This window comes from Rhineura floridana, chromosome 5 (genome assembly GCF_030035675.1).
Source record: "Rhineura floridana isolate rRhiFlo1 chromosome 5, rRhiFlo1.hap2, whole genome shotgun sequence".
In the NCBI taxonomy this organism is placed as follows: Eukaryota; Metazoa; Chordata; class Lepidosauria; order Squamata; family Rhineuridae; genus Rhineura; species Rhineura floridana.
In genome coordinates, this window is record NC_084484.1 from 101,100,027 (window position 1) to 101,118,609 (window position 18,583).

General features: G+C 41.5%; 1 protein-coding gene across 5 annotated transcripts in view; it reads left to right on the forward strand.

Moving 5' to 3' along the window:
* The window catches only part of RUNX1 (RUNX family transcription factor 1), a 272,128-nt gene that overhangs the window by 215,638 nt on the left and 37,907 nt on the right, over positions 1-18,583 (forward strand). The window lies entirely within an intron of this gene.

The following is an 18,583-nucleotide window of genomic DNA, read 5'->3' on the forward strand; positions in this document are numbered from 1 at the left end:
GAACCCCACTTCTGAGACGGAAGAAGTGAAACTCTTGAGGACTAAGGTAGCTGATTTGCAGACGGATGTTCAAGCCCTGCTAGCAGCAGTCAAGGCGCTGAAGACGGATAATCAAACCTTGAAGGCCACGATAGACCAGATGCAAACAGCCCCTCCAGCTGCCGTAGTAAAGGTTCCCATTGGATTGCCCCCAAAATACGCGGGACAAAGTGATCAGTTGGCAACTTTCGTGGCTCAATGTGAGTTATATCTGGATGTCAGGTACACGGAATTTCCAGACGATGGGGCTAAAGTGGCCTTCGTGATTAGCCTCCTCGAGGGAGAAGCTGCAAAATGGGTGACTCCGTATCTCGTGAGAAAGGATACTGTCTTAAGAAGGTACAGAGGATTTATACAGGAGATGACCGAGATGTTCCAAGACCCGCAAAGAGCTGAAACAGTAGCGCGGCAACTAGGCGCTCTGAAGCAAGCTAAAGGGACTGTTTCCGAGTACACTAACGCTTTTAAAATTCTGTCCCAGGAAACTGGTTACAATGACGCCGCCCTGATGTTTATGTACCGGAGTGGATTAAATGCTGAAATCCTGGATGAGTTGGCCAGGACCTCCCCCCCGCTGACCTACCAGGGCTCATCCGGCTATGCCTACAGATAGATCACCGGATGGAAGGAAGGCGCCTGGAAAGAAAGCAGGAGGTCCCGAGATACTCAGCCTCAGCATCCCGCAGCAAGACCCTTCCCTCTGCAGGGATGGCAGGTAATGCAACTGAGGGACAGGGAGGGGCTAGGCCAAGATTGTCAGAAGAAGAAAAGGAAAGACGACGTCGAGAACGTTTATGCTTTTATTGTTCAAAGCCGGGCCACGTGGCCAGAGACTGTGGACTGAAAGGGGGGAAAGCTGAGCCGTCGGGAAACTAGAACACCCAGTCCACGTGCAGGCCGGTGGACTGGGGGCAGCGTTGTATAAAGGCCCCCCAATGATCCAACCTCCCTCAAAGGGGGTGTTGGTCTTGCCTATTCGGATTACAACTTCCAGAGGAGAGGTGTTTAATTCCACTGCCTTAATTGACAGTGGAGCCTCCACAAATTTTATTGATGCAAAGTTAGTCAAGCGTCATGGAATTTTCCGGTGGAAACTGGACGCTCCCCTAGCTGTGGAGACTATCGATGGGAGACCCCTGAAGTCAGGAGGGGTGACACAAGCCATGGAGGAAGTGAAACTTCAAATCCCTGGGCACGAAGAGTTCATTTCGCTATACATGTCAGATCTCTCGAACTTTGAGGTGATTCTGGGAATGCCCTGGCTAGCAAAGCATGAACCCAAAATAAGCTGGAAGGAGGCGGTGGTGTGGTTCACCTCACAGTATTGCCAGGAGAACTGTCAACCTGAAGGAATCAAGAACACCTTAGCGGGGGCAGTGCAAGAGATCGAGCAAGTGACCCTGCCGCCAAAGTATGAAGAATTCAAAGATGTGTTTGATGAAAAAGAGGCAGAGACTTTACCCCCCCACCGCCCTTACGACTGTGCGATTGATCTAGTGCCAGGAGCCAGCATCCCATCAGGGAGAATCTACTCTCTCACAGAGAATGAGAGGGAGGCCCTGAAGGAATTCCTGGATAAAAACCTGAGGCGAGGATTCATACGCCCCTCACAATCCCCTGCTGGAGCGCCACTATTGTTTGTGAAAAAGAAGGGGGGGACTCAGACCCTGTAACGACTATCGCGCATTGAACCAGATCACCATCCCCAACAGCTACGCGCTGCCCCTGATCTCAGAGTTGCTGGACTGACTGCGCTCTGCAAAAATCTTCACGAAGTTGGATTTGAGAGGAGCGTACAATCTGATCAGAATGAAGGAGGGAGATGAATGGAAAACAGGATTCTTGACCGCTTACGGACAGTATGAATACCTGGTCATGCCGTTCGGGCTTTGTGGAAGGCCAGGAATTTTTCAAAAATTCATGAACGACGTGTTTAGAGACTTGTTGGACACGTATGTAATCTGTTACTTAGATGATGTCCTGGTGTTCTCAAAGAACCAGGAAGACCACGACCAGCATGTGAAGACGGTGTTGAAGAGACTGAGAGAAAATCACCTGTATGCTAAATTAGAGAAATGTGGATTTGACCTCAAGTCTCTAGACTTCCTTGGATATCGAATCTCAGCGGAAGGCGTGGAGATGGACCCAGGGAAAGTAAGCTGCATATTGGACTGGGGCCAACCTGTCACCAAAAAGGATGTACAACGGTTTTTGGGGTTTGCCATTTATTACAGAAAGTTCATTCCAGGGTTTTCCAAATTAACAGCTCCTCTGACTGACTGTTTAAGGGGGAAGAAGAAGTTTCAATGGACAGAGAACGCCACCGAGGCCTTTGAGGAGCTGAAGAGAAGGTTTGCTACTGAGCCCATTCTGCGCTTTGCTGATCCGAACCGCCCTTTCGTAGTGGAAGCAGATGCTTCAGATTTTGCCATCGGGGGGGTCCTTCTGCAATTAGACCAAGAAGGGAAGGAGCTGCACCCCTGTGCGTACTTCTCTCGGAAGTTAAAGCCTGCAGAGAAGAACTACACAGTTTGGGAGAAGGAGCTGCTGGCCATCAAGGACTCTTTTGAAAACTGGAGACAATACCTAGAGGGGGCCTCTCATCGAATTGAAGTGCGCTCTGACCACAAGAATCTTGAAAGCCTCTAAACAGCCAGAAAGCTGAACCAGAGACAGATAAGATGGTCCCAGTTCTTCACTAGGTTTAACTTCCAGATTACTTACCATGCCCAAGCCAAAAACCAGAGAGCAGATGCCTTATCCAGACAGCCACAATACAAAGAAAGTGAATCCGAGGACCAGCCTCAGTACGTGATCCCGCCAGATAAATTAACGTTGGGAGTATGCCAGCCTTCATGGGAAGAGGAACTCAAAAAGGCACAACAAGAAGATGCAGACATGCTAAAATATCAGCAGGAAACGGGACAAGGTCAAGACTCAGAAGTAACCTTTCACTGGAGAAATGGACTGTTATGGTTCAAAACCGCCAGATATGTGCCAGAAGGGGAATTAAGGCTCAGAATCCTATGCCAGTGTCATGATTCCATCACAGCGGGACACTTTGGGATTTACAAGACCATTCAGAACGTGGCCAAGGACTTCTGGTGGCCTAAAATGCGTCGGGATATTGAGAGTTATGTAAAGTCCTGCTCTGTCTGTCTGCGGACAAAAACACAAACAGGGACACCAGCAGGACTGTTACAACCGTTGCCTGTCCCACACGAACCCTGGAAGGACCTCTCCATGGATTTTATAACTGATCTACCCAAGTCCCAAGGAATGACAGCCATCTTAGTAGTGGTGGATCTACTTACCAAAATGGCACACTTTCTTCCTTGTGCAGGGGCCTTAGAGGCTAAAGAAACGGCCAAGTTATTCATAAAAGAAGTCTACCGGCTGCATGGATTGCCAAACAGCGTAGTCTCAGACCGAGGAACTCAGTTCACAGCCAAATTTTGGAGAGCAATGTGGAAACAGTTGCATACGGAATTAAAACTCTCCTCCGCCCATCACCCCCAGACAGATGGGCAGACGGAACGCTTGAACGCCGTTTTGGAAAGATATTTACGAAGTTATGTGTCCTATCAACAGACTGACTGGGTATCATATTTGCATTTTGCAGAGTTCGCCTACAACAATTCTCTGCACTCCAGCACTCAACAAACCCCGTTCTTCGCTAATTATGGATTCCATCCTAAAGTCTTTCCAAGCAGCTCAGAAGGAATGCTCGTACCGGCAGCTGAGAACTTCCTTAAGGAATTGCAAGCGGCGCAACAGACACTGAAACAGCAGTTAAACGAAGCCAAAACGGAGTACAAGCGAGTTGCTGACCTGCACAGGAAGGAGGGTCCCCCCCTTCAACCGGGAGACCAGGTATGGCTGTCCACCCGCTTCCTCCAGATGCCGGGCAAATGTAGAAAATTACAAGACAAGAAGGTGGGTCCTTTCGAAATAGAAACTCAAATTAATCCCGTGGCGTACCGACTGAAGCTACCTGACACGTTTAAAATACATCCTGTGTTCCATCGATCCCTCTTAACGAAAGCCGCCCCTCCCAGTGAGTTACGGCCGGAGGAACCTCCTGGAGCTCCACTCCTGGTAAATAAGCAGCTTGAGTTTGAAGTTGAGGAGATCTTAGATTCCAGGATCAGACGCCACAAGCTGCAGTACTTGATTCACTAGAAAGGCTATGGGGTGGCTGACAGATCATGGGAAGATGCAGCTGATGTTCATGCTCCAGAATTGGTAAAACTTTTCCATCAACATTTTCCCCACCGTCCCAAGCCAGACAAGGGGAGGGGGGCACAGCCTGGGAGGGGGGATGGTGTCGGAAGGCAGAGCTGGGGTCCCAATCCCGGGGAGCTGGATCCCGGAGAGTTGGGAGAAGAGTATTCGGATGGATGGCAGAGGGAAGGGGGAGGAACTTCCCCCCTTTGGAGCGAAGACGAAACAGAGGAACTGCCAGTGATAAGGTCGCTTAGCAACGGGGAGCCTGAGCCCTCCCTGGACATTTTCACGCCTCCCCCTCTTTCAGGATCAGAGCAAGAGGGGGAGGAGGGAGGGCTGCTCACAGCAGAAAAGCGGGGAGGCAGTTTACCATCAGCCCCTCCCCTATCCCCCATCCTGGAATCGGAAACTTCAGAAGAGGAGGGGGTGATGCTTCCCCCCTCACCGCGCACACGCAGACAGCTGAAAAGACAGGAGAGAAGGGGGGAAGGCGGGCAGTACCTGAGGGGCAGTTAAGGAGGAGCGAAAGATTGCGCGCCCGTTTGGCCCCTTCTTAAAGAACAGGCGGGAAGAAGTCCCTTGCTCTGTCAACTTTCTCCCAATGCCGCAGGACCTGTATCCCTGTATTGCTTCATGAGAAAACGCAGTCTTTGTTTGGACATTACCCTAATAAAACACGAATTAACTACAACCGCTGGTCTGGTTCCTGAGTCACATCCTGGGCCTGACACTTTCCAACCCATCCTCACCTTTTCCATGCCACTGTCTTTCCATGAAAGTATTCTAGTTTCTTGTAGCAGAACCTTTCGAGTTCAGTGTGCTGTCTATTTGATTTCATGAAGTTGTAAATATCTTAAGTATGAACATTGAATTTCTCTTTGCTATTGTTTTACTGACCTGGGGCTCTTCCAGACAACCTGTTTCTTGAGCATCCATCCTGATTTGCATGCACAAAGCTTACATTGAAGTTAGACATCCAATCTTTATTTGTTCTGATTTGTTTGCATGGAAATTATATGACCATGAGCATTCATCCTGGTTTGCTTCCATGATGGTTATATGTCTTTCCGTTAATCATTCATTCGTCCCACACTTTTCAGTGTATTTCACCATTATTTTCTTAATTTCAAAAAGCCGTCTCTTTTTTTGTTGATTTGTTGTACCAGGTTGACAGAGCACTTTAATTGTGCAACCCTAAATTTTCAGTATGCATTTGAAACCCTACCGCAAGATACTGACAATCTAAAGGTGACCCTGTAAAATAAAAGCCAGGATCCAAATAACTACTTAAAGTGTGCAAATTATTATATTTCTCCCGCAATTGTTCAGAACCTCTATGCCATATCTTAAACACTTTTTGAGATTTCCTGTCCATTTCAAAAGTAGTTTGCTATACACAGTGAAGGCTGCTGTTCAGGAAAAACAAGTCCAAAAATCCCCTGTTGTTGCAGCCCTAGTTGTACAATTCTTTGGTTCTTGGCTGCAAAATGTATAATATATTAAATGTATGCACATCTTTAAAAGATGGAGGAAATGAGTTTGTACCACCAATGCAGCTATACAGTATTTTCAGTTAATAAAATACTAATTTCCAGTGGACAGAAATAACTACTTTCCCCCACTCCACAAAAATCCATACTTAGGTTAAATGAAACATCCCTGAATCTTCTTACCCTTAAAGTGAGTCATTTAAAAGGCTTGTGACCAATTATATTGACTCAAATATGCTTACAAGGACTTTCACAAAAGGAACCAAAATAACATTTTGTAACACAAAAAGGCAGATTGTTTGATCATTTTGGGGGTATTTTCAAGAACATTTAAACTTTACTCTGGTATTTTCTCATCTTTTCCCAGGTGCAAAAAGCTTAGTTTAGAGAGATATGTTCAAGGTCTGCTACAGTATCATAATCTTTTCTTGAAAACATCCATCTTTATCATAGTTCCCATGAGCTAAAGAAACACACTGGTATGGTTGACCACAAGGAATTGTAAATAGTATTGTTTCCATAGCCTGGTCTATTTTGATAGATTTTTAATATTTTTTATTGTTAGTGTGTGTTAATGCGGGTTCAAGTTATATCTGTGAAGAGGTCGCAGATACATGTATCGACATACACAGTATAAAGCAGAATTTTAAAGGCACTGAAAAGATCTGTTTTACACAGAAATGTATTTTTTAAATGTACAGTTTCAAAAATCTATTTTGCATAATTTCTGTTCCAGAGGAGTAGTTATGTTATAGTACTCCAGGGGTGGGAAACCTGTGGCCCTCCCCCTGTTGTTGGACTCCAAACTCCCTTCAACCACAGCCAGCATAGCCAGTAGTCAGAGACGATGGGAGTTGTAGGCCAACAGCATCTGGATGGCCACAGGTTCCTCACTTCCTGCAATACGCTTTCTGTTTTTCTCTTCTCCTTGGAATTGTTGCTGTTGTAAGAATTAGAATTTATTACCGCCCTTCAGGCAAAGGTCCCAGGCCAGGTTCCCACAATTTTAAATACATAATTAAAAACAGTTTAAAACAACCTATACAACAACGATTACCACCATGCTTTTTTTTCTTTCAGTTTTTGCATTTTAACTGTGAGGCTCTTTGTTCTCATGTTCCAAATGATTGTTGCTGTCAGTGACTCAGTCAGTGACAGGCCCCATAGTATTTTTGCTGTGCTACGTTCTTCCTGGATCAGGATACTTGTGTGAAATGCTGCTCCAGGAGAAACTAATGACTTCCAGTTTAGGATCAGAATGCCAAAGATACTGATTGCAAGCCACCCTTTATCAATAAAATACACAATAAAACTATTCCTGCATTTTTCATCATTACAAAGTACAAACACTGTGCTGATTTTTTAACAAAAAATTGTCCCTTTCAGCTTATTCCTGGTAGGATAGTAAACAACTGTTTTCCTTTCTGTGTTTAAAAGGTAGAAAACATTACTTAATCAGGGGAATATCTCAGTATACTTGGGCCCAAAGTACCTTCGGACTCCCTGATTCGTTGTGCTCCACCTTAGTCAATCATCGAAGTATTTTGATGGGGCGCTGTTGGTGGCTCCAAATGCCCCTGAAGTTTGGCTGGCCTTCACCAGGGGCCAAGCCTTTAGTGTGACTGGCCCTGCCCTGTGGAACTCCTTGCCAAGTGAGGTTTATTTATTTATTTATTATTTAATTTGTATCCCGCCTGTATCCCGCCCTTCCTCCCAGCAGGAGCCCAGGGCAGCAAACAGAAACACTAAAAAACACTTTAAAACATCATAAAAACAGACCTTAAAATACATTAAAACAAAACGTTAAAAAAAATTTTTAAAAAAGAAGCTTTAAAAACATAGTGTAAAAAAGGGTTAAGAACATATTATTTAAAAAACACATATTAAATAACAGAGCTTGGAAAAGTTACTTTTTTGAACTACAACTCCCATCAACCCAATCCAGTGGCCATGCTGGCTGGGGCTGATGGGAGTTGTAGTTCAAAAAAGTAACTTTTCCAAGCTCTGTAATAAACACATATTAACAGCAATTCTAACCCAGACGCAGACTGGGATAGATCTCAACTTAAAAGCCCTGTTGAAAGAGGAAAGTCTTCAAAAGGCACTGAAAAGATAGCAGAGATGGCGTCTGCCTAATATTCAAGGGGAGGGAATTCCACAGGGTAGGTGCCGCCACACTAAAGGTCTATTTCCTATATTGTACAGAACGGACCTCCTGATAAGATGGTATCTGCAGGAGGCCCTCACCTGCAGAGTGCAGTGATCGACTGGGTATGTAAGGAGTAAGACAGTCTTTCAGGTACCCTGGTCCCGAGCTGTATAGGGCCTTGTACACCAAAACTTGGTTGAGCAGGAATAGTCCCTGCTTATTTTTAGACGTCTTCTAAAAGTGTATTATTTAGACAGGCCTTTCAAATTGGAGATTCTTTGCCAACCAGCTTTCACTGATATGTTTATTTTTATTGTTTTCCTTGTAATACTGTGTTTTTAGTCTGTATAGGCATACCCCGCTTAACGTCGCTTCACTTAACGTCACCTCGCTGTAACGTACATGCTCCATACTCCACCATACCCCCACTTTAACGTACACGCTTCGCAATAACGGACACAATGGCATGATGCCGCTGCCATCTAGTGGCGATTGCAGTGCAGTACATGCATAGATAATTGCTTCACTTTAAGTACATTTTCACTTTACATGCACGCTCCGGTCCCATTGCATATATTAAAGCGGGGTATGCCTGTATACCACCTTGTGATATTCTATATGAAAGTGCAATTTATAAAATTTAAATAAATAAATACTTCTTAACTGCATATGAGTAGCAGAGCATTTTTTCTGTAAAGACATAGGAAGAATGGTTAAAGAACATTTTGCTATGCTCTTTCTTAATCCAGACATTGTGGTGTATTCATCTGTGCACATTTGACAGATGGATTTTTTTTGGCAAGGTACAGTAATGCTGCTTCTTGCTTAGGCTATTACACTTAATTAGCTGGAGAAAACCAAATTGTTTGGCAATAAGGTGAGAAGAGATTTCTACAACACAAGAGATTATCTTTTCATACGTCAGATGTAGAATATCCTATTTTGAGAAGCTTGAAAATTATAATATGATTATTTGCATACTAATTAGTTAATTTGCAAAATGCTGATGACAGAAAGGCCAAATGCTAAGTAGATTAACAAATTGTAATCTGCAGTTCAGGAGACACAACATACATCCACAGGTGTTTGCATCACAAAGGCATTTTCTTATAGAAAAGTGAGCACAGTAGATTGAGATAAGTGTGAAAATTTATCTTTTGTTACAAGAAATAAAAATATGAAATAGCCTCATTTGAATGTTGGCTTACTCCTCCCACACTCCATTTTAAAGACTCTTACCAAATGCAGACACAGATCGCTTGAACACCAGGCAGTTTTTTCTCTGTCCCTCTTCCCTTACTAGCATTTTGTTTTGGACTCCTGTTCCCCTCACAGAGATCCCCAGAATTCCCTGGGAAGAGGAATAGATTTTTAAGCCACCCTGACAATTGTAGCTCTGTGAAGCCTCCTCTCGGCACCATTAACAATCTATAATTCCCAGGATTTGGCGGGGGGCGGGGGGTGGGAAGCCATGACTGTTAAGAGTGGTATAATACTGCTGTAAATGTATAGTGCAGATGGAGCCTAGGTTGTATAGTGCTGTGCCCTCCAGGTTCCCTCCCAAACTAAAAGTCAAGATTTAATATGGCATGAACTGACCAAGATAGAAAGTGTCTGCCCCTTTGTTTTGTTCACTCACGTCAGCTGAACCAAAAAATAGGAGGTTATGTTTCAACTGCCTGCCACTTATCACTTTGACAGTTCCGAGCACTTAATTCAGAGGAGTGGCCTTGGCCTTGGCCTTGGCCCATGAATGTTCTTGGAATACGCTGCAGAAAATGTATTCACAGTAATGCTCATTTCTTTCCAGAATTCATATATTGGAATTAGACCAAAGTGGTGGTTCAAATCCTCACTCCTCCATGAAGTTCACTGGGAAACTTTGGGCCAATCACTATATGTGGTGTAAGCCATCTAACATGGTGGTGGTAAAGACAATATTGTATTTTTGGGAGCAGGCCTGTACTCTAAACTGAACTCTGGGGTGGTGGGGAGAGATAAGTTGTGGGTTGGATCAGGTCTAAGTTAATTGAACTTAGGCCCCACTGAAATCAATAAGATAAGTTAGTCATGACTTGTGTACCATTGATTTTAGTGGGACCTAAGTTCAACTTATTTAGTCTGGATCCAACCAGAATATATTGCCTGGGCACTTCAGTGCAGAATAAAAGATCTCAATGAGTTTTACTTATTTTTCAAAATATAACAGAAGCAGGTGTATTTCTTATACAATACTTTAAACACACTCAGAAGACTCTGGGGACACATCACAGGTGAGACCTTATGCCAGTGATATTAAAGTTCTTTTTATTAGCTTTTGAAGCACAGTATGGGCCCATGAATAACCCAGTTGTTATGAAGATTAAAGGTGCAGGTTGCAAAACTCTGGTAAATAAAGTCTCTCTTAGTATTTCACTGACAAATCCAGTTTTTCTCTCCACTGATTTTTTAAAAAATACTGTAATCTCCATCTTGGCAAAACACTTAATAGATTGATACCAGAGCTTGATTTACCTCCCATGGTAAATACCACTAAATAAATAAAAAAAATAAAAAATGCCTTACCTTAAAAGCAAACACTCAGTGAATCTTGTTCATACACACTCAGTGGCATGTGTATTCTTCTTGGTGATGCAGGACACCATCCAAAGAACCATCTTATGAGCACCCTGGGCTCTATGGTATACTTGGCTTGCTTGATTTGTCAAAGCAGCCACCACCAGCAGGAGACTTTCAAAAATAGTTTGTGATATGAAAGAGGAAGGTGCTGTTCAATGATATTTATCAAAAATCAAAATCCATCCTTGGGTGCTTCTAAAGCAGGGGATGCCAAACCTTTTGGGCCTGTGGGCACATCTGCAAACCGGATAAACTGTCATGGGCACCACACTCTGACATTAAGCACATGCCACAACCTCGGAACATAGGAAACTGCCTTGTACTGAATTAGACCATTGGTCCATCTAACTCAGTATTGTCTACACTGACTGGCAGCAGCTCTCTAGAGTTTCAGGCAGGAATCTCTCCCAGCCCCTCCTGGAGATGCTGGGGATTGAAATTGGGACCTGATACATGCAAGGTAGATGCTCTACCACTGAGCTATGGCCCTTCCTTCTATAATAATAATAATAATAAGCATGAAGTGATCTGATAAAATTGTTAAAACACAATACTATAAAATAGAATTGTCAAAGACATCATTATAAAGGAAAAAAAGCAACAACCAAGAATTACTTCTATTGGCTACTATAGATGTCTTCTTTCAAACCTTCTTTTCTTTTGAGCTCCCTGGGCTCAAACAGTTTGGGAGTCCTGACATAAGGGATGTCATTAAAAGAGATAAAATTCAACCAGTTATCATATTACCCTTTTATAAAGTAAGCTGTGCAACTTCCTTTTCAGCTGAATGTTAAATTTACTTTAGGTTTCTCACCTCTCTTATTCTTAGGAGTTAGGCTCAGTATCTGTCCATATTAAAACAAAAACATTGTTAGTAGATCAATCACACAAAGATATATTCAGGTGTATTGTGTTAGATCATCCAGTCAAGTATTTGTTCGCATTCATGTTCCTAGGATTAAGTCTGCAGATTCTGATGCAGAAAAATGCTGGAATGATTGCACTGACATGTCAGTGAGAGGGTGATGATGTGGATACATTCATGGCTGCACTTTTCAACTATGTGTGTGATGTTGGGACACAGGAGCCTAGGGAGCTGCCTCCTACCAAGTCAGACCATTGGCCCATCTAGCTCACCATCATCTGCACTGACCCGCAGCAGTTCTCCAGGGGCTCCAGCAGAGTTTCTCCCCAGCCCTACCTGGAGATGCCAGAGACAGAACATGGGGGCTTTTGCATACAAATTGTGTGCTCTACCATTGAGTTATATCCCCCTCCCTGAAAAATGATACATAAATGAACACTTTTTTCAAAAAGCAAAAATGTAGGTATGATATTTATAGTATAATATTGTCTCTATTATTGACAAGACACCTTTGCCATTCTAGAAATGCCTCCCTCCCTGCCTGTGTGCACCCTGAGTAATCAGGTGTGTCAAAAACTTGACCAGAGCTTGATCCTACTGAAATCTCTCTCACTCACTCATACACAGCACTTTAAACTCATGCCCACACATGCTTATTTAGATTACCACCCACTGGTAGCCTACCTTCTTTCTCTGTTAGAATCTTCAGTTCATGATCCAAGTAGACGGTGGAGGATCACAGGCTGACCCAGTGCCAAGTGGTGAGCTTTGGGACTGTAGGAAAAGTATAGAGTTTCTCTACACATTTCAGTTTAGCAAATTTAAGCTAGCTGTCCTTTTCTACTTAAACCATAAAAAGGAGCATCCTTTGATTTGTTTACTTTAGGTGTGGTTCTATGGACATCAAGTGGTTTCTTTCAATCTGTGTCTCAGAGATTTGCTCATTCTAATCCAGAGGTCTAAAATAGAGTTGGGTATTGAGAAGGCTTTAAGTATCCCTTGACAGATTTCATCCTGAAATAGAGGCACCTCACATTATATCTTGCTTTTGAACATCTTAGCCATCAAACTGTGCACAAAGTATGTTACTTTTTTTAAAAGACATTTTAAATCCCTCTTTGCTACTCTGGGATATGCCCCCCTCTAAAAAGAGTGTTGCACACATTTTGGCCACGCATAAAATGTCCTTTTATTGACTTTTTTTTCTACCTGTAACTAAAATGGCTATATTCTCTCCTGCAAGTGTCCGCTCCAAAGCACAGTTGCTGGTGTTGGTGGTGAGACAATGGCATTAGGAGAAAGGGCTAACAATCCCCATGGTCCTGATCCAGATTGGAAGCCCCTGCTGCTACTTTTTCTGAGTGAAGAGAGCAGCCAGTTGCAAGCACATTTTTTACAGAACATGCTTAACATGTAGTATGTCTACATTGTGTACCTACAAATTGTGTATCTTCCAACCTCAGCCAGTGAGGCCTTTTAGATGCAGTCACATTGCTTACTTCACATGGAGGTGTGTGTTGACTGCACACTTTACTTTGTATCTCTCATTCTACAAAGACTAGAGACTTACTTTTAAAAAAATGAAAGCTCAGAGTCTGTGCCCCTTTTTGTTTGGGCCCTGGTGCAGCAGTACCCACTGTACCCCCCTCTTTGTAGACTTGTGTGTGTGAATATATTAATAGAGAGGCTTACAGTACACAGAAAAAGTAGATGGTTGAGAAGAGGATGAGAGAGGTCAAGAGAAACAAACAGAAGCAGTGAGGCACAGAAAATAATCTAGATGGTTCATTTAACTCAGTATTGTCTATACTGACTGGCAGTGGCTGTTCAAGGCTTCAGAGAGGCAACATTCCCAGCCCTACCAGGAGTTGCTTGGAATTTAACCTGGGACCTTCTGCATGCAAAGTAGGTACTCTACCACTGATCTATAGCCCTTCCCAGAGAAAGGGAGTAGCAGGTAAATTTTCTGATATTAGATTTTTGTCACATGGAAGAAGAAAGAGCCTTCCATGTAAGGGATTCTCCATACCAGAGTGTGCCATTTACCACAAGGCATTGTGTGGTTCTTCCACTTAGCATGAAAAGGTGGTCAAAGGAGTAGCCATCATCAAGAATGGGTGGTGCTGGCATGGAAGCTCTCTATGTTCAGCAGAATCATCACGTGATGACTGGCACTGCACACCACACTCCTTCACAGAGGCTGTTTCTAGCCTTATTCAAAACTATGAAGGTAATTTGAATAAGGTAAATTGAATGACATACATAATACGTGGTTGGATAGCCAAAGACTCACTAAGGGCTTGTTGGGGCATGTTTTTATCCAAGTAGTTTACTGCTCTGCATTACTGTATAAAAATGCAATGAGTCAGCTGGTAGCTCACCATGATATGTTGATGCCAGGCAGCATAAAAACCTTTTGAGTTGTTCTTATGGCAAAACTAGAGGCAATAGTAGCAGACATTTCCTACATTACAGACCAGTTTTAAGATCTGTTCTAAAATATATATAATTGTGCTAATTAACATTCACAGACACAACACTTTGTTGTTGTTATGCACCTTCAAGTCGATTATGACTTATGGTGACCCTATGAATCAGCGACCTCCAATAGCATCTGTTATAAACCACCCTGTTCAGATCTTGTAAGTTCAGGTCTGGGGCTTCCTTTATGGAATCAATCCATCTCTTGTTTGGCCTTCCTCTTTTTCTACTCCCTTCTGTTTTTCCCAGCATTATTGTCTTTTCTAGTGAAACATGTATTCTCATGATGTGTCCAAAGTATGATAATCACAGTTTCATTATTTTAGCTTCTAGTGATAGTTCTGGTTTAATTTGTTCCAACACCCAATTATTTGTCTTTTGCGTGGTCCATGGTATACGCAAAGCTCTCCTCCAACACCACATTTCAAATGTTGATTTTTCTCTTATCCGCTTTTTTCATTGTCCAACTTTCACATCCATACATAAAGATTGGGAATACCTGACTTTAGTGTTCAGTGATACATCTTTACATTTGAGGACCTTTTCTAGTTCTCTCACAGCTGCCCTCCCCAGTCCTAGCCTTCTGATTTCTTGGCTATTGTCTCAATTTTGGTTAATGACTGTGCCAAGATATTGATAGTCCTTGACAAGTTCAATGTCCTTGTTTAAAGTTGCATTAATCTTCTGTTGTCATTACCTTACTCTTCTTGACATTTAGCTGTAGTCCTAGTTTTGTGCTTTCATCTTTAATTTTCATCACCATTCGTTTCTTTTTTTTTTAATTAATTTTTATTCAAATTTTCAAAACCAAAACAATACAAAAAGAAAAAAAAACACAAATCAATAACTAATACAATAAACAAAAGAAAAGAAGAGAAAAATATATAAAAATATTGACTTCCGATTTGTCATAGTTCAGCTATAAATCTATAATATATAACAAACCTATCTCTTAATAGATTATAAAATCACCTTCCTCCAGCGGTTATCTTAATTGGTTTCAAATCTCATTAACATCATATCATTTTAATCTTCCACAAAAAGTCAAAGAGAAGTTTCCAATCCTTGAGATATATATCAATCAATTTTTCCCCCCTAAATAAACATGTCAATTAATCCAACTCATCAAGTCTACTAAGTCCAGTAATTTCAAATCGCTCTTCTGTCTTTATCCGTATTAGGTCCATCTTCCATCTTCCATCTCCACGCATCCAAAAATCTTGTTGTCATAGTCATATAGTAAAAGTCTGATAGGAATTTCCTCCATCACAGATATTTTCTTGCCATGAATTCCGAACGTATCACTGAAGTATTGCTGCAAAGCCGCATCTCTGTTCCTCTTTTCCACATGATACACTAGTACATCTCTTGAAGATTTTTCCATTGACACAAAACAGGGATTAATTCTGTTAACTTTCTCCATTTCAAGTTCCATCAAATCCTTCCAGTCCAGAAATTTTTTTGAACCGATAATATCTTTATCTCCAATCTCTTCAATTCCTTCAGGGACAGGGCTGAATTCCAAACTATAATATTTGTCTCCAGGATCCGTCAAAGCCAGGAAATCCAAATCTTTTTTCATGTCCATATTTAATCCAATCTCCAAAGTTTGAATCTTGCCTTTAATTTCTCTTTCATCTTTTTTTGGTTTTCCAGATCTATCTTTATTCTCCTTTCTCGTAGAATCCTGAATTTCTTTCAGCTCCTGTCTCATTTTGTGAAATTCAATTTTCCACGCTTGTCTATTATTTCTCAGTTCTTGTTTTATTGACTTAATCTCATTCATTATTTTCTGAAACATGTCTAAAGATAAAGTCCCTTCTTGTACGTCCATGATCTTCTTAATTGTCATTCTTAAAGCCAAAGGAACAAAACTCCTTCAATTTTCAATGTCCCAAGCAAAGAGCAGTTTATTTCTTTATCCAGTTACAAAGGAGTTAATCTTTCCAACCAACTGACATCACACGCTAGACAGCCCTTATCTCTTATATGCCCAGAAGTGCAAAAACAGCTTTAGTTCACAGCGTCCAAATAACTAGTAGCAGAGAGAATGAGCAGATTCGTCAAAAAAAAAGTAGACTTTCCCAGGAGGATCCCTCCGCCTGTGTAGCTCTGAGACGGGCTCCCGTCTTAGAAGAAACTTTTTCAGCTATAAATTCAGTCAGAAAGGTCTTTTCTGACTGGGGATAATTTCTTCCGGATAAGGAAGAAACGTGAGATTTACCACATAGCTTTGTCGTGACTGTGGGAGTCTGGAATTCGTCAGAATTGTCTGCGAAAGAAAGGCTTCCAGCTGCTCAGACGGAGCGAGGATTTCTATGCTAGCTCAGCTGAATAAGTGACCCGTTTTTTTTTCTTTAAAGAACAACGGACTAACAGGCAAGCATCCTCCTGTCTATGCTTATCATTTTCTTATCTATATAGCTAAAGAGATTTGTCAAAGTAACAGCAATTAAGATAACCTAGGTGAGTTAAGACTTTCCTTCTTTACTCACGGAACTAAGGGGGAAGAAAACAAAAATAGCCTATCTTTCTTTTATTGCAAAAAGCTGATATGGAAAATAGCATTTTAAAGATTACAACGGATGAGGGATTTCTGATTGGAATCTTTTTGATTTATAAGGCTTTTGTGTAATATATGCATGGGACTATTTTTCCTGATCTATCAGCATTCGTTTCAAATCATTACTGGTTTCTGCTAGTAGTATGGTATCGTCTGCATATCTTAAATTATTGATATTTCTCCCTCCGGTTTTCACACCACCTTCATCTTGGTCCAATCCCGGTTTCCGTATGATACGTACTGCATATAGATTAAACAAATAGGGTGATAAAATACAGCCCTGTCTCACACCCTTTCCGAATGGGAACCAATTGGTTTCTCCATATTCTGTCCTTACAGTAGCCCTTGTCCAGAGTTTAGGTTGTGCATCAGGACAATCTGATGCTGTGGCACCCCCATTTCTTCTAAAGCATTCCATAGTTTTTCATGATCTATACAATCAAAGGCTTTGCTGTAATCTATAAAGCACAGGGTGATTTTCTTCTGAAATTCCTTGGTCCATTCCATTGTCTAACGTATGTTGCGATATGATCTCTGGTGCCTCTTCCCTTTCTAATCCAGCTTGGACATCTGGCATTTTTGCTCCATATAGGTAAAAGCCTTTGTTGTAGAATCTTGAGCATTACTTTCCCAGCATGGGATATTAAGGCAATAGTTCGTTAATTACTACATTCCCTGGGATCCCCTTTCTTTAGTATTGGGATGTATATTGAATGCTTCCAGTTGGTGGGCCATTGCTTTCGTTTCCATATTTATTGACAGATTTTTGTCAAAATTTGGACAGATTCAGTCTCAGTAGCTTGTAGCAACTCTATTGGCATGCCATCTGGTACTGGTGATTTGTTTCTTCCAAGTATTTTAAGAGCAGCTTTCACTTCACATTCTAACATTTCTGGTTCTTCATCATACAGTTCTTCCATGAATGAATCTGTCATACTTGCATCTCTTTTATAGAGTTCTTCAGTGTATTGCTTCCATCTTCCTTTTTTTTCATCTCGGTCAGTCAGTGTGTTCTCCTGTTGATTATTCAACATCCCTACTCGTGGTTTAAATTTCCCTATAATTTCTCTAATCTTTTGGAATAGGGCTCTTGTTCTTCCCTTTTTGTTGTCCTTTTCTATTTCTATACAATAGTTGCAATAGTTCTCTTTGTACCTGCGTACTAGTCTCTGTATTGTTGCATTTAGGGTTCTGACTGTGTTTCTATCTCCTTTTGCTTTTGCTTTCCTTCTCTCTTTAACCATGTTAAGAGTTTCTTCAGTCATCCATTGAGGTCTTTCTCTCTTTTTAACTAGAGGTATTGTCTTTTTGCATTCTTCCCTGATAATGTCTCTGTCTTCAGTCAATAGTTCTTCTGGTTCTCTGTCAACTATGTTTAAAGCCTCAAATCTGTTCCTTATTTGATCTTTATATTCTTCTGGGATGTTATTTAAATTGTATTTTGGCATTATGATTGCTTTGTTGTTCTTCTTTAGCTTTACTCTGATTTTTGATATTACCAGTTCATGATCAGTACCGCAGTCTGTTCCTGGTCTTATTTTTGCAGAAAGTACGAAACTTCTCCATCTTCTGCTACCACTTACATAATCAATTTGATTGCTATATTGACCATTTGGTGATGTCCACGTGTACAGTCATCTTTATGATTGCTAAAAAAACGTGTTTGCAAGAAACAAATTATTGGCTTCACAGAATTCAATAAGTCTTTTTCCTGCTTCATTTCTATCTCCTAAATCCCATTTCCCCACAATTCCTACTTCTTCTCTGTTCCCTACTTTTGCATTCCAGTCCCCCATGATTATCAGCACATCTTGTTTTGATATGTGATCAATTTCTTCCTGTACTTCTGTGTAAAATCTTTCCAGTTCCTCTTCTTCTGTGTTGGCTATTGGAGCATAGACTTGGATGATGGTTATGTTAATAAGTTTCCTGTTAAATCTCATTCATATCACTTGCTCAGACAGCGTTATAGCTCCTAATTGCTTTTGCTGCATCACTTCTCGCTATTAAAGCTACCTCGTTTCTTCTTAATTTCTCATTTCCTGCATAAAATATTTTGTAGTTGCCTGATTGAAAATGTCCCATTCCCATCCATTTTAGTTCACTCACGCCAAGTATTATAAGGTTGATACATTCCATTTCATGCTTGA